Source organism: Equus przewalskii, chromosome 5 (genome assembly GCF_037783145.1).
Source record: "Equus przewalskii isolate Varuska chromosome 5, EquPr2, whole genome shotgun sequence".
Taxonomy (NCBI): domain Eukaryota; kingdom Metazoa; phylum Chordata; class Mammalia; order Perissodactyla; family Equidae; genus Equus; species Equus przewalskii.
The window spans coordinates 55,113,106-55,140,252 of record NC_091835.1 but is presented as its reverse complement, the minus strand read 5'-3'; the positions used below and the strand labels follow the sequence as shown (position 1 = coordinate 55,140,252).

The following is a 27,147-nucleotide window of genomic DNA, read 5'->3' as shown; positions in this document are numbered from 1 at the left end:
TTCACACTATATCTTATTCTATCATTTTACTAGCAACCTATTTTTATCTTTAAATATAAAATATGTCTTTTGTAGACAGTATATAATTGAAGCATAGAGTTAGGGAAGGGGAAATTGGTTTAGGACAAGTTAAAATGCCACAAATCTCACTGTTCTTAATGAGACTTGGCCATTTTTATTGGGTAAAGTCTCCTTTAATTTCTGTAAGTCTTGGTTAATTTTAAGAATTCTGAAAAGGCTGATTCTGACAATTTTTACCAGTGTTCTTATGGTTCTTATGGATGAAAACTTTTTTAAAAGTTTTACTCCACCATTTTCACTGATGTAACTGTGTAATCTGATTTTTTAAAATAGTCTATCAACCTAAGATACTAAGATATTCACAAATGACTAAAAACGAGAAACATTAGTATAATATTGGAAAGACATAAATAATAATTGAAAAGCCTGCATGCATGTTTTGTGATGACTGCATTATATAATGGTTGTTGGTTAGTGGTTCAAAACAGATTTTTAGAGAAAGGGCAAAAGAATCTGCTCGACTTATGAGAAGATTTGGAATGTTTTCTAAACCTGTGTACTTTAGTCAAGACATAAGCTCCTTTTCCTTAAATGAACAACTTTATTCTCTTGGGAATTAAGAGGTCTCTGAGAATACACTACCCTTTGCTTAGAATGGTATCTTTCCTTGATATGCTTGACTATCTCACCCTTGTTTTTTAGAACTCAAATTAGACATTTATCTCTTCAGGATGCAGTCCCTGACAACTAAGCCCACCCCGGTCAAGCAGTTCTTCGATATGTTTCCATGGCATCCTGAATTTATATCGTTATAATAACTATCACACTAAATTGCAATTGCCTCTTAAATGTCTATATTCCCCAATAGACTTGAGTTTTGGTGAGAGTAGAGATAATGTTCATTACATTTCTAGCACCTACAAGACAACTCAATACATATTTTTACTTAAAATAAGTTGGGACATATTAGACCAAAAAAAGCTTTCTTATTTTTGGCGGGGGGAAGATTAGTCTTGAGCTAACATCTGCTGCCAATCCTCCTTTTTTTGCTGAGGAGGACTGGCCCTGAGCTAACATCCATGCCCATCTTCCTCTACTTTATATGTGGGACACCTACCACAGCATGGCTTGCCAAGTGGTGCCATGTCTGCACCCAGGCTCAGAACTGGCAAACCCTGGGCCACTGAAGCAGAATGTGTGCACTTAACAGCTGCTCCACAGGGCTGGCCCCCTAAAAAAGATTTTTTAAAAATCATTTTAAAATTCTATTTACCTACCATCTTTCACATCTCTTTCTTCTTTCTCGCTCATTTAATGGGAATAGGTTGATAATTCCTGAGGAAGTCCTTGAACTCTATAATTAACCCTTTGCAAGAAAATGATATTGCATTATTTTATTCTGATATAGCTAATTAACATCACTGGAAGAGTTTGAAAAAGAAAAACCATTGTTTTTGTAGGTTATTATAGAAGTTCTCTAGACAGGAAATTATTTGGGGAATTATTGCCAAAAAGATCCTAATTATAAGACACATACAGTGCATTGCAGAAAATACCATATGCTCTTTTGCGTTTGAAACCTCTGAAAAGCATTTGATTGAGAAAAGTCCACTTGCAGAGGATCACTGGAAAAATTACACATCAAAGAGGAGCTATTTTTACCATACAGAAAGTGAATGTCTAACATCATAATCTCTATGAAGAATCAGAAAACTAAGTGATCCCCCAATCTCCCATGGCAAACTCTAACCATGGGCTCGAACCATTTCAATTATGTTTATTTATTCATTCAATAAGTTTATTCATTGATTCAGTAGACTCATTCATTAAATAACAGTCTAGGTACTGTGATAGACCCTTCGAATTATAAAGATGAATGAGACTGGTTTCCTCCTCTGAGAAATTTACATTCATGGAGGAAAGACAGATAGGGAAATACACAATTACTGTATAATGTGATAATTGCTCCTACGAATTCATGTGCAGGAGCCTATGGAAGTAGAAAGGAGAGAGCACATAATTTGGGCAAGGGTAAGAGGAGACCTCGTAGGATATATATTTAAATCATCTTGAAAAAAAAGTATGAGTTATTCAGCTGTATAAAAGAGGGAAATATTGCACGTGAAGGTTATAGAAAAGAAGCAACGGAGTATTAAAATGTGATCTTTCCTATTCGAGAGTTTTGGATGATGCTTCCAAGCTCAGAATAATAGGTGTTAAAACCCTGCACATTCTAAGATAGGTGTTAGGTCTTCCATTAAGGCTCATAAAGGTCCACCAATTTGACTACTATCAGTCTTTGTGATAGACATTATTAGTGGTCTTCTCCTCCTTAGACAATAAAAAGACACATATCAGACCATGCATTTAGGTGGGACAGTATGTGTAGTTCTTGTCAATGAACTACGGTTAGAAGAAACATATCTCATGTCTTAGTCCATTCAGGTTACTGAAACAGAGGATCATAGACTGAGTGACTTATAAACAACAGACATTTATTTCTCACAGCTCTGGATGCTGGGAAGTCCAAGAGTCCAAGATCAAGGCACCAGCATGGTTGGGCTTGGATGAGGGCCTGATTCCTGGTTCATGGCAGACTGTCTTATTGATATGTCTTCACATGATGGAAGACTGAGGGATCTTTTTGAGGCCTCTTGTATAAGGGCACTTATGCCATTCATGAGGGCTCCGCCCTCAAGACCTATTCACTTCTCAAAGACTCGAGCTCCAAATACCATCATATTGGGCACTAGGATTTAACATATGAATCCTGGCAAGACACAAATATTCAGTCCATAGAATATCACTTCCTGATTAAGACACTGAAGAGCTCTTTTTTCTCTCCTGGAGAGAATCTGGAGACACATTTTGAAAGAATGGAGTCATCAAGTGGTTAAATTTCCATCTGCTGCTGGATGCAGCAACTTGCTAGGTATAGGTTTCCAAGCTTGAGATGGAGGATTGGAAAAGTTATAATTTGAATCAAAGATCGAAACCTTCATACAGATTGGATTGGATTTTTTAATACCTGAAACTTGAGAATATTTGTTGATTTAGGAATGGTCTGAAGAAACTAAGGGGTCAGTTCAAGATTTTATCTAAGTGCATTTAAGTACATTTCAACAGAATAGTTTTTAAAAGGAAATAGTGGCAAAGAATAAACACTGCTTGTACCTTACTGAGTCAATGCCTGCAATCAACTAGTTACAGCAATAGGGGAGTGCTTGGTATGCATGGGAATTGCAAATAATTTGTAAGCTTGAAAGTAGCCATTGAAGAGATTATGAAAAGCCTCATATATATTGCTAAGGAGTATATAGGGAGTGAGAATGAGGTTTGGCTCTTAGGAGATCACTTCTTGAGCAACTTGGAGTTGGATTAGAATGAGTTAAATAGTAGGATGACCAGTCAGAAATCTCTTGTAATCTTCAAGGTGAGAGCTATGAGGGCCAAAACTAAGGCAAGAAAATAATGAAATAGGGAGAAAGAGATATTTGGGAGGTGGAATATAAAAAACTTGATTATCAATTAAAGATAATGTATAGGAAGAAGATTTGTCCATCATGCCAAGAATTCTGTCTTAGGATGTCTACTACAATGGAGAACATCTATGGAGGAGCAACGCAAGTAGAAGGAGGATTCAGTTTTGATTGGATAAGTGATGTGTGTGTTGCCTCTGGAACAACTAGAGCTAGATATATAGATTGGGAGTCAAAGAGAGAATTCAAGAGAGAGATCAGAGTTGGAAATCTAACTCCATTTGCTTTTATCTACTATGGAGCCATGGATGTCATATGACATAGTCTGAATGAGATGCAATTGGAAATTTGTTGTATGGCGAGGTTCCAGGAAAGAGCTTACATCCTTGATTGCAAAAGATATGGATTTTGCTGTCACGTTTCTTGCCCTTCTGCCTTTTGTCACTCCTCTTTCTTTCTCCTACCTGGAATGAGGTCATGAGGCTTGGAGTAGCACAGTAGCCATGTTGTGTTCATTGGCAACAGCAGAAGGGTAAAGACTGTAAGCTGGGAATTGGGGAGCAGAAAGATGGAAGGAGCCAGGATCCCTGTTGGCATCACTAAAACACCCTGAACTGACTCCCTCTGGATTTCTTTGTACATGAGATAAATAAACCCATAAATATATAATCCATTATTAATGAGATTCTATATTGTAAATAGCTAAATACAGTCAAAACTGATATAGGAATCATTAGTTCTTAGATGGTAGTTGAATAAGATCATGATTCTAAATGCCCAAGGCGCTTGACTAAGCATTTGGGAGATATTAGCTTGTTTGTGACAATCTGCATATGTTGAGTTCCCAGGCAAGCCAAGAAAATGAAGAGTTGTGTCACAAAGGAGCAAGTGAGTGATTGAAGCAAATATGCCTGAGAGGTCAAGTAAGGCTGCCCTAGTTTTTCAGTCATTTACTAAACTCGTTCTATAGATATATGTCAGGCACTCACAGCTCAGTGAGTGGCTCCTCTGGGGCAACTGCAAAGGACAGAGATTTTCCTACATGGTTGTCTTCTTGATTATTGCAATTGCCTTCTTGGTGATCTTGCTGAAATCTACTCTCACTCTCCATCTTTGTTTTTATTTCAGTCTCTTAACTTCCTGACTTTGGGGAGCCCTTAAGTCTGGGACTGAATCTCCATTGCCATGTGTGCTTCAAAGTCACACAAACGACATGAGCTCTCTTGGTTTGTGTGATAAAAGGGGCTGTTGTGGATTCATATGTTGAAATCGTAGGGTCAGTGCAGATGTAATCAGCTAGGAAGAGATCATACTGGAGTAGAGTGGACCACCTAATCCAATGTGACTGGTGTCTTTATAAAAAGGGGAAATATGGACACAGGCACACACACAGGGAGAACACCATGTGAAGATAAAGGCAGAGATCAGGATATTTCTACATGCCAAGAAATGCCAAAGATTACCACAAAAACACTAGAAGCTAGGGGAGAGACATGGAATGGGTTCTCCCTCACAGCTCTCAGAAGGAACCATCCTTCTGACATCTTGATCTCAGACTTCTAGCCTTTAGAACTGTGAGACTATAAATTTCTTTTATTTAAGCCACTCAATTTGTCGTACTTTGTTATGCAGCCCTAGCAAACGAATGCAGAAGCTGCTGTTTCTTTCCCTTGGTCCCAGTAGAAATAATTCTTTCTCTTCTGTTTTTGACCTGTCCTATTCTCCTCAGACAGTCACTTCCAGGATCTCTTGGGATCTCCCTTTCTAATCAAACCTCCAGGGAATATTCTCTATGCTACCTTCTTGAAGTGATCCTTGTTGTTTTCATATTTCAAAACCGAAAAGTTCTTAATGGTCTTCCTCTTGACGATTGTGTTGGAAAGGTTGATTGGATCCATTTTTTAAAGTGTGAATCAACATTCATTTATCTCCTTACTTATTCTACTGGATTGGCAAAGGGTACGTGAAAACGAACTGCCATGAAGATTTTATGGTTTTGATGAAACATTTATATTCAGGATTAAAATGAAACATTTAGTTTCAATGCCATCCCTTTTCTATTTAGAGAAGTAATAGAGTTTAGCTGCTGTCAACTTTCACTAAACAGAGGGTATGTTCTAAAAGAGGAATGGTAGAGGGGTGTGGGAGAGGAAGTTTGTGTTACATTTTGGAGTTTATGAGGAATACTGTTTTAGATCATAGAGAACTAGATACAATTTGGAAGGGATGAGAAAAAAAGTTAAAGGGTGGAATATTACTGTACTTTATTCCAAGAAAGGATATTCTGTCCTCTTTAGAGAGCAGCATGATTGAAAGAGGGGTTCAGCCAATGGCCAGCTGCATTAGAGCAATACCAGAAACAACCTGGGCTTCCACACCCTGTGCAGGGCCCTGCCAGGCCACAGAGTCATTTTGGCCTGTTTTCATGTGGATGTTTCAATCACGCATAGAGAGTTGCACTGGAGGGGAGTAAATGCCAATCCATCTTTGCTATCATTCAACTTAATTCAAGCCACATTTATTAAATGTTTCTATGTAGCGTGCACTTGCTAATTGTGCAAAGATGAATAAGGTTTGGGCCATGCCTTACTCAGTTCACAGTCTGATGAGGGACATCAAAAAGTCTTCATGTAATATGTCAGACTTGGAATATATCAGGAACAGAGATCAAGTCATGTTCTTCCTTGTATCCCCACAGTGCTTCTCATAATGTAGATCTTTGGTAAAAATTAAATAGTACAGATACTTGTAAGGTGCCTATTGGCATGTAGAAGAAAGGAACAATTAGTTCTACTGGGAGATATTAAAGAAAGACTCAGAAACGAAGTTATAATTAGATTGGGACTTAAAAGCTATTTACAACTTCACTTGGTAAAAAAATTGGGAACAAAGTGTTCCTGGTTGAGAGACTAAAATTCATAAGGACAAGAACACAAGCGAGCATGACTTGATTACAATGAATTAATAGTGATATTGAATAAACACTTAATTCATTATGGGTGATCCATCATTTTATTCTTACAACAATACTGTGGGATGAGTACTATTTCACATAGTACACAAACGAAAACATGATGGTCAAACAGCCACCAAGTATCAGAGGCAGGATTTGAACCATCAGCCCCTCACTGCACAATATTCCTTGGAAGAAAAAATGAGGAGGGGATTCTGATGGTTTTTAATCAGGCAAACGGCATGTTCTGGTTTGTTTTCAGCCAGGTGGAACAAAGATTGGAAGGTGGCAGCTTTCTGCCAAGATACTTAAGCCAAGTTCAACAATCAACTTAGAAAGCACACACCTTTGATGCTCTAATTCAATTAAATCAACTTGAAGGAAGGCACTTGGTTTATACGATCTGAACATACAAGTTGTCAATACTATTGAAAGTGGAAATAATCTATAGTAAACTTATATATAGTAAGTATTTTAAATTAACGTGAGTCACATGGACATACATTTGGATATAGGATTTTTAATTATCTCCACCGTATTTTGTACCTTTATCCTTCAGGGCCTAATTTCAAAGTCAGGCAACCAAATACAGAGAAGTCAAGGCCACTTTTTTTGGAGGGTCTGATCAGAGGTAGAAGTTTTTAAGTCTGCATCCTCAAACATAGCATTTCCCTTCCAAAGAGGCCTGCACTTTATTGTCCTAAGTGCCATTTTGAAATAATTACTGTGCTCTTCTTTTGTTCAAAGGCCCAAATGCTTCTATTTATAAGAAGCAATTCTAGAGGATATTTGGCTTCTGGATGTCAAGAGCTTCAGAAGAAACATATTTTGGGGTGCTTTCAAAATTTTAGTAATGAAATAACTGTTATTACTTCCCTCTCTGCCTTTCACCTTCAGCTCACTGTGAAGTCAACTTTATTGTTCCAGCTGAGCAGCTTCCTACGAGTCACTGTGGCTCAGTCAGACCCTCAGCAATCACAAGAACGCAAGAGGAATTAGAGATAATTAGAGGTGAAGAAAATGAGAAGTCTATTCAAATGTATTTCTAGCAACACAATAACCAAAGTGGTGACTAGAACTTTCCAACAGGCAAACTTTATTGGGTTAGTTATTTCTTAAACTATTTGTCTTCTTTCAGATATTGTTTTGATAGTCTGGCTCTATTCTCTCCAGGGAAGGAAAAAGAATACTATATGGAGAGTTTTTTACATATCCTTTATTCTCCCTAAAAGACGGCTGATTTTAAAGCTATGTTAGTACTTTTCATATTGTTGCTGTTACTATTGCTATTGATAATGAAACACTCCATTAATATGACACTCTTTAAAATCACACCTGGCAGGCAGACATAAATGAGAAGACAGAACGGCTCAAAAATTCTAAGACTGAGTGGTAAACACTAGTAATTCCTAACCAGGGGATCGGTGGGTGAATGGAAGGACTTAGAATAAACTCTGAGTTATCTGCTATTTTTTCCTTAGAAGAAAGAGGCAATCTGAAGTTACAAAAAGAAAGGCAGTTATGTGTTATTATTTTGTGCCAATTTAACAGTATTTTGACTAAGTAAGGAAAATTGTGACCACTTATGTTTCATTTCCACAAAGGCAAAGACAGCATTTCCTAGAGTATGATTTACAGAAAAAATAGTTCCTTGGGACAATAACAGGTGCTCCAAGGAAAAAACATAAGCTAAGTTTTTACAAAGGTTTAAACAAGTTAAATGGGTCTCTTTGGAACAGGACTTCTTGGAGTTTTTAATATGCCAGTATTCATTGTATAGTATGTAGCATTTCCAGAATTTGTCTTACTTTTTTTATGGAGGAAGTTTCAGGACTAGTGTTCCTCAAAACACTTTAGAACTCAGAGTGAAAGGTATTTCAGGGGCCAACCAGTGGTGTAATGGTTGGGTTCACATGCTCCATTTGGTGGCCTGGGGTTCATGGGTTTGGACTCCTGGCACAGACCTACACTGCTCATAAAGCCATGCTGTGGCAGAGTCCCACAGACAAAATAGAGGAAGATTGGCACAGATGTTAGCTCAGGGCCAATCTTCTTCACACACACAAAAAAAGGTATTTCCCTTTGGTATAAAAAATGGCTTCATGCTACCTCATGACATTAAGGTGTTATGCCTTTGGTATTATACAGAAAAATTACTTTGGCTATACGCATACAACTTTTTCTCATGTTCCCCTTAGAATCTGTAGGAACTAACATCTCATTCAAATTCAGGGAGTAGAAGATATGGCAGCTAGCTGGTGCTTTATTTAGATGGCTCCACCAAATGTTTTATTGTATCTGCAAACATAGTTCATAAATATCTAAAAGGTTGCTATGGTCTTTTGCTAGCGATAGCCCCTGAGGGAAGGACAAGAAATAATTAAAGCTGGAGGTTTAGAAAGAATTTTTTAAAAAGGCAGATCAATTTACTGAAAGACGATGTGCACTCTGCCAATATGGGAGGTTTGTCATTCAGTTTAACTTACTTTTATTGAGATCTCACAAGTGACCTTATACTATATTTTAAGATGAGAGTTTTATGTTGGGTGATGTGATTAAACAGAAAATGGCAATTACTAAAAATCTTTGATCAGGAAGTCTGATGTTCTCTTTGAAATCCTACCGGTAAATTGGAACCCCAGCCATTCCAAAGACAGAAAATCATTGTGGCAAAATGAATGGGAAGACTCTTGTTATTTGATAACCATTTCCCTTAGAACTTTGCTAAAAATACATTTTATTCTTTCAGCTTTCAAGGAGATGGTATGGACATTATCAAAATCATTATGATTTTAGAAGTTGATCCGTTCCCAAGGAGTAACTGAATTTCCCAATGAAATACTCCCTAAATAAACATCTCTTATTGCCCAATGCATTCTGCAAACATCTTTAGAGGCTTTTAAAATTTTATTCTGAGGTCCTTGATGAAATAGCCATGTATAGTGTTGAAATCGGTTCAGTAGAGTGAAGGTCTTAAGAATAATCATATCTCATAATCCAGAAGTCCCTGGCACGAGTGCCTCCTTGATATAGTCTTCCTCATTCCTCCAGGGTAGTTTATTGCTTTTAATGTATTTTGGAAAATATGTGAAGTACTTAAACCACTTCTATAATATATCGATCCTCTTCTTTAATACTACATGCATTTGAGAAAACAGACACTAGACATTTTTTTCTGTTTTTCTTGTATTTGAGGTTGATTTCAGAGGCTTTTCCAGAGTCCATACTGTAAACAGACATATATGTTCAACATCTTATACTCAGCAATACATATTATACTCAATATCTCTCTGACAACCTTGTATGAGCACTGGCTCCCAATCTGTCACTGGCTTTCCAATACTGGTAGTGTTATTACCCCATCTTCCACAAGACTTACTGGGCACCTATTTTTATGTCTGCCCAGTTGTTATTCACCCCTATTCTTTGACGGTTTAGATGAATTCTATGATCACAAATTCCAGTTTAACTCAACAAGCTATAGTCATCAAATATGCAAGAAACAGTCCAGGCCTTTGGACAATCCTGTAGTAAAACATTCTTTCCAAGAAAAAATTCAAGAGAATTGCAAGAATGTTTCATGAACTTAATGAATGGAATAGCAGTAAAATACAACAACAAAAAAAAATCAGGCTCAGAGTTTCAGAATGTTAGAGCTAGAAAGGAAGTTAGATATTGTGTAACTCAACTATCAACTCACAGAAAGAAAAGGAGCCTTCCTGAGATTAAAGACTCTTTAGAAAAAGTTACACCATCCATTGCAAAGGTCTCTTGTTTCTCCGTCTAGCGGATTTTCTATAGATCATTTGACTTGCTATAGTGTATTTGCTATTAAACGACTCTGCCTATGGTTCTCCACCCGATTCCAAAATTTCTGGAAGTACTCACTCAAAGAAACTCAAAATTATTCAATGTTTGTAATAACACTATACCATAGGATCTATTGGCATAGATGTGTGTTCTACCTAAGTTATTCTGATTAAGCTTGGAGAGATTAGCCTATACAAGATTATACTTTACAAGAATAGGCCCTTTTTATGCATTCTCCTGAGAAGAGTTCTTACTCTGCCTTTATATCCTGGCCAATAGAATCCTGAGAAAAGTGTTATTGGATTCACTCAAGTTCAAATGCTATTGGTTAAAAACAAGTGTGGCTAGGCTGTCAAGACTTTATATGACTTTAAAAAGAATTAAAGCATTATTGTAAAATGTTCCACTGTTAACCTAAACATAGATGATATCTAGAGGTATCACTAGCTCTGTGATGCTATCGGTCACCGTCAATCCCACCTCACTAGAGAAGATGAAACACTTAACTAAGAATGGGAAATGTCTCTCCAGGTTTGGGTCCAAGTCTTCTTTGTCATCTCTCATACTGATTCTCTATTATCCACGGATTCCCTTTCAACACCATATATGTTTTTCGAAGACTCATAGTGAATCACAGTGTTACATATCAGATCCTCCATCATTCTTTCACTGAATAAAGATTTCATAGGTGTCTATACGTGCTGAAATTGGACCAGGCAGTGGAGATAATATAAGGAACACGTTAGGCGTGGTCCTCATTCTCACGGCCCTCTCCTGCTGGTGACTGTATCCTTTTTTGACATATATGGACTGTAGAGAATTACTGGGTTTTATGCCTGTAGTTGCTCAATGTTTGGTTATCATCAGCTCTTTTTTGTTGTTTCAACTATTTTTATTCTTATTTCATGCTGTACAGGCATACTCAGTATGGAAATATTGGAGGTTTACTCTCTTCTTGTGGGAATGTATTCATATAATTCCTATTACCAAATGCTTCCTTTGATAGATGACTGAAACCAATAGAGTTTTACAGATCTTTCTGACTTTCAATAGCAAGAGAACAGTCCAAGTTGTATGCTGCTTGACCCATTTCCTTTCCTACTCCATGTAAGTCCTTTATATTATGGTTATATTCTGTTTCCTAATATTATTTCTTCTTGACTACTGATGAATGTAAGAGTTGAGTACTTGCTTTCGTATTAGATTTGTTATTCAAAACATTATTCTATATGTGTCACTGCTATCTGCACATAGTCAACTCCTAGTCTAACCTAACCCATCACTCATCAAAAAACCAGTCAAAGAACTCACTCAATAAAGATAAATCTTTGGAGGCTGTGGTTTCAGAACAACATCAAACCAAAGTGAAGGTTTGTCTCTAGTCTTCAATGGAATCACAATTTTCCTTATTGGATCTGCTATGAATGTTATATTTGGTTTCTGGTGGTATCTCATTAATGTCATCTATGAAGCATGTTCTACATTAGACAGGGTAATATGAACAACAAAAAGGGGCCCTAGAATACCGCCAGTATATTTATTTTAAAACAATGACTATAAAATCCCAGAGGTGCCATTTTGTATAATAGTGGTCTGGAGACAAAGCTTATCCATCCTGGAGTTTTCATAACTAGTGAAAGAAAGCAAGGCATTTCCATTAATCATGTAAACAAGTGCTAAGCTTGTTTGTGCATGCTCACAATAGAAAGTTTTATATAAATTTGTGCACAAATTGTGTGACCCTCAGGCTCCTGGCAAGTTGCTATTGTAGCCCTTGGAAGTATAGAACTTGGACAACTTAAAATTTACAGCTTTTTCTGCTGGGCTCCGTTTCATTGACTTTTCTTTTTTGTGGTCTCCTGGGGACTTGATGCCTGATTCTAATATGCACATTTGTGATCTTATCTCTCCGCTTGAGAACCCCAATGAATGAAATAACAAAAGCAAGTGAATTAAATTGTTGAAGTTTAAAGGAAATGTTTTGAACTCATTTTTCCAATTTCAAGACTTTCTATTAAGTTCCTTGAAAACCTTCATTTGCTAATAATTATGTAAACAGAACAGTAAAGAGATGGACAAGTTCTCTTACTTTTAGCTGCCTTCTATTAAAATTTACCTTTCAAAATCGTTGACCTTGTAAACACAAAATTTGTCTTCTCTTATTCAAAGGTCACTTATCCAGCAAACTCTGCTAGCTGGTTTTCAAGTACCTGGAAGAATGCCTACAAAAACAGTCAAAATTGATTTTACAGTCTCTTTGCCAAAGGTCCTGCACTCCATCCATAAAACAGACTCTGACAATCATTGAAAGCCCATTGTACTCATATTTCACCCTTAATTATAATGTATTTAATTAATTTGTTTCCTGGTTCACACCAAGTTTGGATGCAACAACTCAGAAGAAGCAGTTTTACAGCCAGTTCCCCTGATTCTAGGAAGCAGTGTCATTTGACAATCCGATAACACAATGGGAGAGGGAAAGCCAAAAGCAAAAGCAAAAATAAAAACAAAACAAAAAATTGGCTTAAGAGTGCCATTCTGAGGACAATTGCTATGTGGCCAAAAGCTCTGTTCACTTAAACAACCCATGAGATTATCAAGGCCTCACTGTACAACAAAGAAGTGGATTAATTCATTCAACACACATTTCTTAAGAACCTAATAGGTGCCAGAGATTGGGGAAGCAAAGACAAGTAAAAGGTGGTTCTTGCCCTTAAAAATATGATAGTTCAGCTGGGAAAGCAGAAACATAAACAACAATGGTAGAAAGAGATAGAAAGTACAATGGGAGTATAAGGAAGAAAAAAATTGATCAGTCTTGAAGTCTTAATGGATAAGTAATATTTGAAGTTGGTCTTAAAAACCAATCAGGGACTTTCCAAATTGATAATAGGGGAGTGGATATAATAGAAAGAAAGAACAATATATGCAAAGGCATAAAGTAACGAAAGAGGTTTTGTGTACGGCAGGCAGAATTCTAAGATGGTCTCTAAGATTCCCACCCTTGCTAAACAGGCCCAGTGTAATCCCTTCCCCTTGTGTGTGAACAGGGCAGGCCTGTGATTGTGATGGCTATCATTAACATGATTATGTTGTATTATTGTGAAAAGAGATTTTGCAGATAGAATTGAGTTCCCTAATCAGTTAATTTTGACTTAATCAAAATGGGAGATTATCTTGGGTGGATGTGATCTCATCAGATGAGCTGTTAAAAGAAGTTGAAAGACTCAGAGAGAGAGAGATTCTCCTGCTGGCCTTGAAACAGCAAACTGCCACCTTGTGGACAGGGCCTGTGGTAAGGATTTGAGAGCCCCCTCTAGGAGCTGAGAGTGACCCTAGTCGTAGTGGCCCCTACAACAGCTAGTGATAAAACAGCTACCTCAGTCATATGGCTGCAGGAAAAGAAATTCTACAAACAACCCAAAGGATTTCGGAACTGGGTCTCTCCATGGTTAAACTTCCATATGAGGATTCAGGCGGCTGATAGGCTGATACCTTGATTTTACCTTAGTGAGACCCTGGCTGGAAGACTCAGGTAAAACGTGCCAAAGTCCTGATTCACAGACACTGTGAGATAATAAATGTGTCATTTTAAACTGCTAACTTTCCGATTTGTTTCACACCAATAAGAAAATACAGCATTTGGGGGGAATAGAAGTTTAAAATTTCAGGATGGACAAGACAGAAGGAGACTAGGGAAAACTAATTAAGAGTCTGCTACATAATGAAAAGAAGTCTGAATTTACCCCTTGGGTCACAAGGACTCATTAAAAGTAATTAATGTAAAGAGAGGCAATAACAGGTTTACATTTTAGAAAGTCAATGTTGGCTTTGAACAGGAGAGAAGATGGAGAAAGGGAATCAGACAGTCCTAAAATAATCCTAATAAGTGATTATGCAAGTTTATTGAAAGGCAAGGACAGTAGTAAGGAAGTAGAAGGAGAAGATTAGAAAAATATTTAGAAGGTAAGATCAACATGATGACCAACATGAGACCAACATGAAAGAAAAAGATTAAAGGAGAACGATTCCAAATTTCCTTCCTCAGTGATATGAGAACAGGAGAAGATAAACAATTAGGGAGAGAAGTTATTTTGGATTTAGGACGTGGCATGTTTGAACTGCCCGTAGGATTTCCAAGTGATTAAGAAGGAGCAGCTCATAGTCCGTTAAAAATATAGTTCTGGACTCGAGAACAAGGTGGAGGCTGGAGATTTCTTTGGGGAGTTATCAAAAGAGTTGAAGGCATGGGAATAAATGAGATCATCCAAGAAGAATATGTACTTTGAAAAGATGATGGCAGATTAAACTCTGGGGAACATCAACATTTAAGTGTAAGTACAACAAGAAGAGCAGAGGAAGAAAATAAGGAATTGTTATCATAATAGGAGTAAAATCTGGAGAAAATGCTATCATGGACTCTAAGAAGGAGAAATTTTCAAAGCAATGAACATTGCCAAATGTCAAAAGGCAAACAGAGTGAGCATTAAGGAAGAGTCTTTGAATTTAACAATAAGAAAGTCCTCATTGGCCCTAATAAGAGCAGTTTGTCCTTACAAGAGGGTTTCAAAGGAATGGTGGGTGTTGATACCACATTGTGGTGGACTTTAGGAATGAGTGGGAAGTGAGACATAGTGGAGTACAAGGACCACAAGGCATTTGTTTCAAGTAGCTGGGCAACAAGAGAAGAAGAAAATTAAGGGAAAAGGACACTATCAAAAAATTGCACAGACAACCCATAGAATGGGAGAAAATATTTGTAAATCATATATCTGATAAGGGACTTGTCAGATATATATATAGAGAGAGAATATATAAAGAACCCTTGCAACTCTATAGTAAAAAGACAACCTAATTAAAAGTGGGCAAAGTATCCTTATAGACATTTCTCCAAAGAAGATATACAAATGGCCAATAAGCATACGAAAAGATGCTTGACATCGTTAGTTATCAGGAAATGTGAATCAAAACCTCAGTGAGATACCGCTTCACACCCTCCAGCATGGCTAGAATCAAAAAGTCTGATAACGTGTTGGTAAGGATATGGAGAAATTGGAACCCTCATCTACTGCTGGGGGGGAATGTAAAATGGTGCAGCCACTTTGGAAATCAGTCCGGCAGTTCTTTAAATAATTAAATATAGAATTGCCATATGACCCAGCAATTTCACTCCTAGGCAGACACTCAAGAGAAATGAAAACATATGTCCACACAGAAGTTTGTACACAAGTGTTTATAGCAGCATTATTCAAAAGAGTCAAAGGTACAAACAACTCAAATGTCCATCAATGGATAAATGGATTTTAAAAAGCTGGTATATCCACACTGGAGTATTATTTGGCCATAAAGAGAAATGAGGTACTGACATATGCAACAATATGCACGAACCTTGAAGACACTATGCTAAGTGAAAGAAGCCAGTCACAAAAGACCTTGTACTACGTGATTCCATTCATACGAAAGTCCAGAATAGGAAAGTCGAGAGACAGAAAGTAGATTAGTGTTGCTTTGGGCTGGAGGGAATGAGGGATGATGCCAAAGGGTGGGGACAGTGATGGCTAAAGCATACGAGTTTCCTTTGGAAAGTGTCTAAAATTTACTATGGTAATAGTTGCATATACCTGTGAAAATGCTAAAGCCATTAAAATTGTACACTTTAAATGGGTGAATTGTATGGTATGTAAATTATATCTCGATAAAGCTGTTTAAAAAAAGAAAAAAGACCGGCGCAGTGGTTAAGTTTGCATGTTCCACTTCAGCAGCCTGGGGTTCACCACTTTGGATCCTGGGTGCGGACATGGCACCGCTTGGCAAGCCATGCTGTGGCAGGCATCCCACATATAAAGTAGAGGAAGATGGGCATGGATGTTAGCTCAGGGCTGATCTTCCCCCAAAAGGAGAAAAAAAGAAAAAAGAAAGTAAAAGGAGTAATTCAAGGTAGATAGGGTCAAACGGAACATTTCTTTTAACTTGTGAGAGATTCCAATATGTTTGAGCTCTAAGAGAAAGGATTTGGTGGCTATTCATAGTGATTGATGCTCACGATGATAACTCTGAATCATCAGAAAAGGTCAAATGCTGTTTAATATATAATATCTTTTAGAAAGAGTTCCAGCAAAAATATCTTGATGACATTTACTCCTTTGAAAGCTAAACTTGCTTTCTTTTATTGGAAAATTAATTTGTAAAGAAGATACATTCCCTTACTGATGATGGACAAATGAGGTGTTACTCTAACTAGAGGAAGAATGGTTACCAAAAAAGTGTCTTTTTAAACTTTATTTTTTATTTCTGAAGTTTTGAGGCACTTTTGGGGCTATGAAAAAAGAAAAGGAAAAACATACCAAATCTTATGATTCTCATGCAATTATTAATAAGATCTGTATTAACCTTTAGCTGTCTGGCTCCTAAGTAGTAAAGGTTTTATAGTCACGCTGCATACCTGTCACACTGAAACGGAGTAAGAATGGAAGTGCCACTGGACTCAGCTTTCCAGCTGATGAATACTTATCTAGGATAATTTCTGGTCCTCCTTGTGTTTTATCCAAAATGTTTGCCATCACCATTTTGTTTCTTTTTTAAAATTGTGTTCAGCATTATTATTGCTTTTATTTATTTATTTTCTACGTAGTACTGTATTGCTCTTCGATGCCTGCCGTTGTAGCATCTTGCCTGGCTATTAAAAACAGATTGTTGAACACTTTCTAGCAAACCCCCAGACGATCTACGTGGATTTATTTGTTTTAAAATGTATTAAAATTCTCTGGATACAGATTAATTTTGTTTGCTCACTATTTTTTATTGTTTCACCTGCTATTGAGTAGAAACTGCAACTGGAAAGGTTTTTGTTTTGTTTTGTTTAAGTTACCAAGTTCTATCAGAATTATTTGAAAATGCCTAAACATTTTTTACTGGAATGATCTGCTTTCAAACAACCCACCACCCTCAAGAGGCGATTACTCACACAAGGTACCCAGATGTCTCGGGCAACGAGCGGATATTCAGCATCTTTAAGGAAGGGCAAGAGTACTTTGGAACTTGGCAGGAGCTCAGCCCATTAAGGGAAGAGACTCCCCACTTCTCTGTTGATGACCAAGGAAAACGGTCTGCTGGATTCCGAGTGTGAGAAAAGGCAGCTGAGCCTTCTGCTGATGGACTAAGCCAGGCAAAACAACTCGCCCGGTCCTGCGAAGGCGAGCCAGATCAGAGCGTCCTGTGAAGGGAAGTCCGAGGGGGACAGCGATTCATTTCTGGGAAGAGCATAACGAGAGCAAACTGCATAATAAATAAGAGCTGTTTTTCTCTTGATTTGGATTAGAGCTTCAATGTAGAGATCAAGTGGTTTTACAAGAAGAAAAGGAGAAGGGTCTCTGGTTTAAATAAAAGTGATGAGTTTCGATCTTGTACCTATTTAGGGAAGAAGGCTTGAGAGAGAGAGAAAAAAAAAAACTCTTAGGGCTTTTCTGTAATTTCCTCATGTCAAGTATGAAAATGGGCCTATTCTGCTTTTCCTCCAAAACTCACCACATCCATTCTCCTGCCTTTCTATCTTGAGACCAGAAACTCCAAATAAGCTTCTTTTGGTGTCTTCAGAGGTCAGAACAGTGGATAAGGACTAAAACAGACCTGAATTCTGGAAAAAAATTTGTTATCCAAAGACACAGATCCATTAGTCTGAAACTATATGCTGTCAATATTTTCAGGAGAATGGAAAAGACATAGACTTTAGCCTCCAAAACATTTCATTTGAATCCCTGTTCCCTCATTTAGTAGCTGAGTGACCGTTAGCCTCCTTAATCCTCAGTTGTCTTATCTTTACTTTTCTATTTCCTCATCTGTAAATTACGGATACTAATACTATTTAACACTGTTTAACAATCAACTGAGATATTCGTGAAAGCTCTTTGCAGGTTGTAAAACATTATATTTATGCTAATTGGAAAATATCCTTGAACATCATTCATTTAACTTTACAAAGCCAGCATTTGAACATAGAGTTATATGCCTCCAAAGTTTGACCTTTTTCTAAAATTGCCCTGTTAGAGAACTATAAATAAATAAATAATAATATTTATAAATAAATATTTCCAACAGGCAAGACATTTTTCTTTAAGAGATACCAAACAGAATCAGACATAGATACTGCTTTCAAGGAGCTAATAGTTTCTTATGGAAAACAAGACATGCATTCAAATATTTACCCTCATATCTTAGAAAATGATGTCTTAAGGATGTTCACTCAACTAATTGTTTGAGAATCACCTACTGAGCATCTGTAATGTAATAGGTACTGTGCTAGACCCTGGGGACAGAGTGATGAGCAAAAATGGACATGGTTCTGGTCATTTTGGAGCTTATTGTCTAGAGGGGGAAGAAAGATATTGATCAAATAAATGAAAAATCACAACATTTATAATGGCTGCAAAGTAGAGACACTTATAAAGTATTAGATGATTCAGAGAGAAAGACTACTTCCAATGGAGGTATAGAGGGCTACTTCTAAGAAAAAGGTTCATCGGAGCTCAGCTTTTGAAAACAGGTAAGATTTGGATCTACTGAAAGTTGTCTCAAAGAGGACACAGACAGCACGAGCCAAGGAACAAGGTTAATGGAGTGAGTACTCAAAAGTGTTTGGAGGAATTAAAAGTAAAGCCATTTGCCTAACATAAGCGAAGATGATTAGAAAAATAAAAATTGGCAGGTATGTTGGAGCCATATGGTGAGAGTTTTGAATGCCAGGTTAAAGAGTTTGGATATTATTCTGGATCTATAAAGAATCTCTGGAGGTTTTTGAATGTAGGGACATGATCAGCAATATGCTTTATGAAATAATTTGCCGAGACTGTGGAGGATGTATTGGGGATGATGAGGCAGTTAGAAGAAGAGATGCCAGTTAAGAAGCTACTTCAGCAATGAGCTACTTGAGGACTGAGACATGGAAGGTCCAAATCAGGCAATTAGCAAGGGGAATGCAAAGGGCACTGCTGTCAAAATATTGACCGATCTTGATTGTGGAAACAAGGACCATAAGGAACCATTAGTAAATATATGGAAAAGAAAAAAATCATCTGCAATTGGCATAACATTTTTTTTTTCTGAATGAAACATACTAGCATTGCATACATGTTAACATAAAACTTTTGGACTTCAATCTGCTCATCTATAAAATAAGGTGAATAATAGTCACTTGAATGGAAAGTAATAACAAAGTTTTTTTGTTTTCTTTTAAAGATGGGCACCTGAGCTAACAACTCTTGCCAATCTTCTTTTTTGCCCCTGCTTTTTCTCCTCAAATCCTCCCAGTACATAGTTGTATATTTTACTTGTGGATCCTTCTAGTTGTGGCACATGGGACACCGCCTCAACGCGGCCTGACGAGCAGTGCCATGTCCAGGCCCAGGATCCAAACCGGCGAAACCCTGGGCAGCCAAAGCGGAGCGCAAACTTAACCACTCTGCCACGGGGCCGGCAACACAAAGGTTTTATTCAATAAAGCAAATAGACACATTAGGGTCCTTCGTAGAAAATGGATGACCTAGATTCACCTATTCAAGTAGAGAATGTCAGGGCTAGATAGAAGCTTAGTGACCAGGGTAAGCAAGTTAGGAAGCTGAAGTCCAGAGAGATTAAAGGACTCAAATGAGGCCAAATAGCTAACGAGGCACAGTCCAGATGTTCTGCTTCTCAGGCCAGGGCCTTGTCACTACTTCACACAGCCTCTTACTTTTAACACTGATGTTTATTTAGGAAAATGATATTCTCATTGCAACTAGGCTTGCTCAACCCATAATGGCTGTACACTGTTCAACAGAGGCTGTGAAGGAGAGATTCCTTCTTACTTTGGATGAGAACAGCCGGGTGTAGGCTGTTTCAGCCAGGGCTCTACACAGATTCTCTGCTGTCTCCATCCTAGGATTCTGTCCTGTGTCTGAGAAAATTAGCTGATGGGAAAAGCCACAGAGGACTGAGAAGCCACTCAGGAAAGACCTCATTCCAAGGAAAAGGGAAGCCAAGAAGCACTCATTTGGATCAGGTTGCACAAACCAGGTCTGGGAGAAAGAATGCTGCCTGTGGCCTTATCACTGTTGGCTTCCATTTGAGTCACTGAGCGAAGGGACTGACCCAAAGAGCAGATAAAACTCAAAAACTGCTGTTTCTCTACTATCTCTGTGAGACGTTGAGAACAGAAGAACTGTCATAGGCAGCCTCCACGGCAGTGGGTTGCCAGCAGTGGCAGTGGCAGTATGTGTTGTGTTCGCAGAGTGCCAACACCTAGTCACAAACATCAACTCTCTTGGTTTTGATCATTGACGTGACCAATGCAAATAGCAGCAGCAGCAGCAGCAGCAAATATGCCTCTGCTTGGCATTTGGTAGCTTATGTCACTTTTACTTTGGCACCATGGTAGGGAAGAAGTGGATACAAATGAAGTACCAAGGGTATTTGTGGGAATCACGTAGGGAACTCCCAGAATTCTTAGTGTGGAAAATTCAGGGGGATGAATTTCCTACAGAATGAGGTGGAGGTGAGCAGGTAAATTCTCTTATTACCTAAGATTTCTTCTGTAGGTAACAAACAAAAATGAATTTAAACCTGCTATTTTTTATTATTATTATGTTTGTTCTTTTGAAATAGCCTTGGTGTCTGGAACATTGTTGGGGCTTGGTCAGCTGGTGGGTTTATATTTCTGAGTTATCACAGTTTCTGTAGAAACAGACCTCTGAAGAGCTGACCTGTTGACTCCTCAGATCTACTGGTGAGTTTTGTGGAAAAAGTTAAAGACCATTTGAACTGACTGTTTTTCTTTTGCTACATCTCAAACAAGTTTTTGTTCCATGTGTTGCCCAGTAGAAAGAGCACAAGGTTAAGAGTTAAAGACCTCAGTTTTAGACTTATTGTGCAATATGACCTTAGGGAGGTTATTTACTTTCTCTGTCTGATGGCTTTATCTTTAAAAACAGAGATAGTCATCTCTACCTTAACTGATCTTTTTGGAATTCTCGTCAAATTCTGTTCAGTAAAATAAGATTTGTTTTAAATTGCACTTAATAACAGGAAATCTATCTTTCCATGAATATATGGGATTATTTCATAGGCTTTGCTGCAGTGTCTTCCAAACTGTGTTCGTCATAATGCTAATACCCGTGAGAAATTCCTTCATTAAATCAGTCAGGCAAATGCTGGATTCGACAAAGTTAAATTTAAGTCTCATTACCGAAGGACTTCTCGGAACCTTTAAAATACACTTTCTCAGTATTCAATACGGGGATATATTATATAGAATTTCTCGTCTAACCTCACTCAGGTGCTTCAGAGAACATAAATGTGAGAAAATCTGTTTAGAGTATCATTTGGATTTTTGAAATATGGTAATGGACAATTCACTTAGGCCCCTATTTGTCAAAAAAAGCACATTTATTAGTCTGAGTCATGCTTACTGATGAATATATTTGAATGATGGGAATTTTCAGTGCCTTTGGTTATAATAGTGAATTAGAATTGATTGATATTTTTAAATTGCCATTAATTTTTCAAGAATTGACTCAAGAATTCAGGGGCATGTAAAGGAAGGGAAGTGGCTTCTATCAATTTTGGTTAAACTTGGTTTGAGGCTTAAGATAAGACAACAAACAGATAAGCCACTTCTCTCTACAGTCGTCAGTTTTGAACATTTGGATTCTACAGGCAAAGCACTTTGAGCTTCTTAGATGCTGGGTGACTCATTACCACCCATGGCTGTGTTCTTAACTCTAAATGGGGGTATAGTACATGTCTACCCTAGTTATTGAGTGGATATCCTAATCATTGCCTATAAAAACACATGTAATGGCAGTAAGTCACTGAAAGCATCCATTTATACAACATGGCACGAATCCCTTAGATTTAATTCATTAGTCCAGAATATGGGTTCCTGATGTAAGTTGAGCCAATGAGAATCCCTTCTCTAAAAATTTTCAATTGAAATGTTAAGATTCTGGGCTTAATTTTCGCTTATCCCTTAATTGCTGTCACCCAGGCATAGTGAGCAGACCTGTTCACCATCAGGACTGGAATGTAGAGGAAAGTTGGTCTGTGGAGCATGGTAAGGATGAAACTGACATGTAAGGGAGGAAGAGCTGAGAGGCGGAAAGAGATTCCTACTTTCCGGTCCCTGGTTCTCTCGCCTCCTAGAGGGCCAGTGCATTTCTTTCTTGGGCACTGCAAGACATCTCTATATTCTATCACTTTTCCTCTAAAAATATAGGCATACCTTGGAGATATGGTGGGTTTGGTTCCAGACCATCACAAAAAACAAATATCTCACAATAAAACAAGAGTCACACAGATCTTTTTGGTTTCCCAGTGCATATAAAAGTTATATTTACACTCTACTGTAGTATATTAAGTGTGCAAAGGCATTATATCTAAAAAAGATGTATATACCTTAATCAAAAAATACTTTATTGCTAAAAATTGTTAACCATCACCTGAGCCTTCAGTGAGTCATACCGTTTTGCTGGTGGAGAGTCTTGCCTCGATGTTGATGGCTGCTGAGTGCAGGGCGGTAGTTTAGGGCAGCTGTGGCAATTTCTTAACTAAGACAACAATGATGTTTGCTGCATTAATTGGGTTTTCTTTCACAAAGGACTTCTCTGTAGTATGTGATGCTGTTTGACAGCATTCTACCCACAGTAGAACACCTTTCAAAATGAGTCAGTCCTCTCAAACCCTGCTAGTGCTTTATCAACTAAGTTTCTGTAATATTTTAAATCCTTTGTTGTCATTTCAACAGTCTTCACAGCATCTTTACCAGGGGTGGATTCCATCTCAAGAAACCACTTTCTTTGCTCATCCATAAGGAGCAAACTCCTCATCTGTCCAAGTTTTATCATGAGATTGCAACAATTCAGTCACATCTTCAGGCTCCACTTCTAATTCTAGTTCTCTTGCTGTTTCTACCACATCTGCAATTGCTTCTGCCACTGAAGTCTTGAACGCCTCAAAGTCATCCACGAGGGCTGGAAACTTCTTCCAAACTCCTGTTAATGTTGACTTTTTCCCATGAAGCACAAATGTTCTTAATGGTATCTAGAATGGTGAATCCTTTCCAGGTTTTCAATTTACTTTGCCCAGATGCCTCAGAGGAAACACTATCTTTGGCAGCGATAGACTTGTGAAATGTATTTCTTAAATAATAAGAATTGAAAGTCAAAATTACTGCTTGATTCATGGGCGGCAGAATGGACATTGAGTTAGCAGGCACAAAAACATTAATCTTGTTGTACATCTCCAACAGACTCTTGGGTGACCAGGCATATTGGCAGTGAGCAGTAATACTTTGAAAGAAATCTTTTCTTCTGAGCAGTGGTTCTCAACAGTGGACTTAAAATATTCAGTAAACCATGTTATAAACGGATGTGCTGTCATCCATGCTTTGTTATTCCATTTACAGATTATAGGGAGAGTAGATTTAACACAATTCTTAAGGGTCCTAGGATTTTTGGAACAGTGAGTGAGCATTGGTTTCAACTTAAAGTCACCAGTTGCTTTAGCTCCTAATAAGAGAGTCAGCCTTTCCTTTGAAGCTTTGAAGTCAGGCATTAACTTCTCCTCTCTAGCTATGAAAGTCCTAGATGGCATCTTTTTCCAATAGAAGGGTGTTTCATCTACCTTGAAAATCCTGTTGTTTAGTGTAGTCATCTTCATTAACTATCTTAGATAGATTTTCTAGATAACTTGCTGCAGCTTCTATATCAGCTCTGGCTGCTTCGCCTTGCACTTTTATGTTATGGAGATGGCTTCTTTCCATAAACCTCACGAAACAACCTCTGCTAGCTTCAGACTTTTCTTCTGCAGTTACCCCACCTCTCTCAGCCTTCATAGAATTGAAGAGGGTTAGGGCCTTGCTCTGGATTAGGCTTTGGTTTAAGGTTGGCTGGTTTGATCTTCTATCCAGACCACTAAAATTTTCTCCATATCAGCAATAAGGCTGTTTTGCTTTCTTATCACTCATCTGCTCACTGGAATAGCACTTTTAATTTCCTTCAAGAACTTTTCCTTTGCCTTCACAACTGGGCTAGCTATTTGGTGCAAAAGGCCTAGCTTTTGGCCTATCTTGACTTTTGCCATGCCTTCCTCATTAATCTTAATCATTTCTAGTTTTTAATTTAAAGTGAGAGATGTACGACTCTTCCTTTCACTTGAACACTTAGAGGCCATTGTAGGGTTATTAACTGGCCTGATTTCAATATTGTTGTGTCTCAGAAAATAGGGAGGCCTGAGGAGAATGAAAGTGATGGGGGAATGGCCAGTTGGCAGAGCAGTAAGAACACACACAACACTTATTGATTAAGTTAGCTGTCTTATATGGGTGCAGTTCATGATGCCCCAAAATAATTACAATAGTAACGTAAAAGATCACTGGCCACAGATCACCATAAAAAATATAACAATAATGAAAAGTTAAAATATTTTGAGAACTACCAAAATGTTACACAGAGACATGAAGTGAACAAACGCTGTTGGAAAAATGGTGACAATAGACTTTCTTGATGCAGGGTTGCCACAAACCTTCAATTTGTAAAAAATGCAGTATCTGTGAAGTGCAATAAAGCAAAGCACAATAAAATGAAGTATGCCTGTAACTTGAGCTTGTTTCTATTTTTCCAAACAACAAGTGAATGATACTGTTCAATACAAAATGATACAAAGCGAATAATATTGTTCCAAATACTGAAAATATGGTTTGTAAAACAAAAGGGTCAAGTTAAGACAAAGTATAACATAGTGGGAAATGCATAGCCTTGGGTAATAGACACCCCTGAGTTTGAATCCTGGCTATTCCAATTAAAGGATCCCATGGATAGTGGGCAATATTACCCTCTCTGAAACTCAGTTTCCTCATGTATAAAATAGGTGTAATACAAATACCTACTTCAGAGAGTCTGGGTGAAGGTTCCATGAGATGCATAAAAAGCTGAAAAAGCATGTAATGAGAATTCAATCAATGTTCTAGCTATTATTATTTATTCTCTCATGGAAATAACTTTAATCAGCTTGTTATCTTCATAGTTGTCTAATATCAGATTTTTGATAATGGAGTTGTTGATTTTGTTTGTTTGTTTTATCGTGCTTTCTTTTAAGGTCTGTGACACTGAAAAGAGACGAGCATGTAGGCCCAGCTGGGGCTCTACAGGGGACTCTGGGCAGCCAAAAGTTACAGGTGACTGGGAATGTGAAAAAAGAGGCCACACGTTTGACAAAGGAATACAGAAAGAAGGGAAGAAAATCGTCCAGACCAGTCTGGACCAGACCTGAAAATCGCTGCCATGACCTTGTTACTCAGAGCACTTTCCACACACTTACACTAAGGAGTCAAATCATCCCCTTCACTCCATTCTCCTCTACAAGTAAGCTCTGTCTTCAGGATTATTTACATGACCATCCCTTCTTCGCAAGGACAAGATGTCTATGAATTACACTGGAGTCAAATTGGCCTCGTGGAAACAAACTGCCCTTTTTCAGACAAGGGTCCATGGAGCTTATGAAGAGGGCAGAAAAAGCCTTAGGTTCTCTTCCAAATGCTCATGGTTCTGGGGGCAGGACCCGCTCAGGTTGTTTCCTCTAAGGCCCAGCCTTCCACGCTCGCTCCTGACCAGTAAGATTCAGTAATCCTCCTCTTGCCGTGCTCCACCACCTGTTTGGGAAGCCAGGGAAACACTGATGACATGATTTTAAAGAACGCAATTTTATTTTTGAATTTTTTCCATCAGGAAATGGACTGTTGTCAACTTACGTCTTTGCTTTTTATTGGTCATTTTCAATGAGTTTGTCTCTGCATCCGTTTTCATATGACCTGTTGGTTCTCTGTAGCACTGGATCTTCTGTTGGTAAAGGTAATTAGGTAGATGAGATTATTACTATTTCAGCAGGGAAAATAAAAGGACTTAAGCAAACCTGTTTGAGGGTAGTGCTTAAACTGGAGAAAATTCTCTAGATTAAAACAACAGAAGGGGAGGAAATGAAAACCAATTGGGGGGCTCAGAATTGGATCAAAAGCAGAGGAGTCTGACTCAGTGTGAAGGAAGGAAGAAGTGTAGACTGATCTGTGCGGGTCCATTTCTCCCAATGATGGCAGCTGGTAAAGGCTGCAGCCTAGCACATTCAAATATTGAATTCTGCTGTTTTTCTGAATTGGCGTAAAATAATGTTTCCTGGCTACGTGATGTCACTCTTCTTTCGTATAGGACATACAGAGGCTTCTTTCAGAGACGCCACAGGTTACATTCTGTGGCTGGCTATTATTTCCTATCATAAGTAAAAATATGCCCCAAATCTTAGTTAAAAGGGTAAACTACTTTCTGATAGCATGTTTTAATGCAATCTCTCATCTTTTGTGGCTCATTTTCTAAATTTATGTGACGGTCTCAGAAGGTCTCCTTGCTATACTCACACCTTACTAGTTCTTTCATGTGTTAATTAGATCTGTTAGGATTTTTCTAAATCCCTAAAACCATTTAAAGATGCTACTGAAGACTGGTCAATAATTCAGCTCTGGGTTTTTTAAATTACTTTCTCAGCTCTGCAATTTAGAGTCAAATGAAATTCGTTAGCACCTGTAAACTGTGTAGTTGCTTTATCAGTGACGTGGGATTCAGTTGGTGAACTTTGGGAGACAAACAATAAAATATTGGACTGAGGGAAATTCTCCTCTCCCCAACTTATTTTATATATTGAGTGGTAACCCCATGCTTCTCAATAAGCAAAAAACCCCCACCATATGTAAAGTGGGCTTTGGAAATGCTAATACAAGGATTGATTAATAAGTAACCTCATTAATTAAATTGATAAACTTGAGAATGGGTTCAAGAAGGTGAGGAAAAAGAAATGTGTTTTAAAGAAATT

The 27,147-nt window shown here is 37.9% G+C and overlaps 1 long non-coding RNA gene across 1 annotated transcript in view; it reads left to right on the top strand.

The window, feature by feature from the left end:
* Positions 1-26,947, top strand: part of LOC139083691 (uncharacterized) — a 68,608-nt gene extending 41,661 nt beyond the window's left edge. Inside the window, exon 2 of the long non-coding RNA XR_011540604.1 lies at positions 25,387-26,947. This is a non-coding gene — a long non-coding RNA (uncharacterized lncRNA). The remainder of the gene's footprint in view (positions 1-25,386) is intronic.
* The last annotated feature ends 200 nt before the right edge of the window (positions 26,948-27,147 follow it).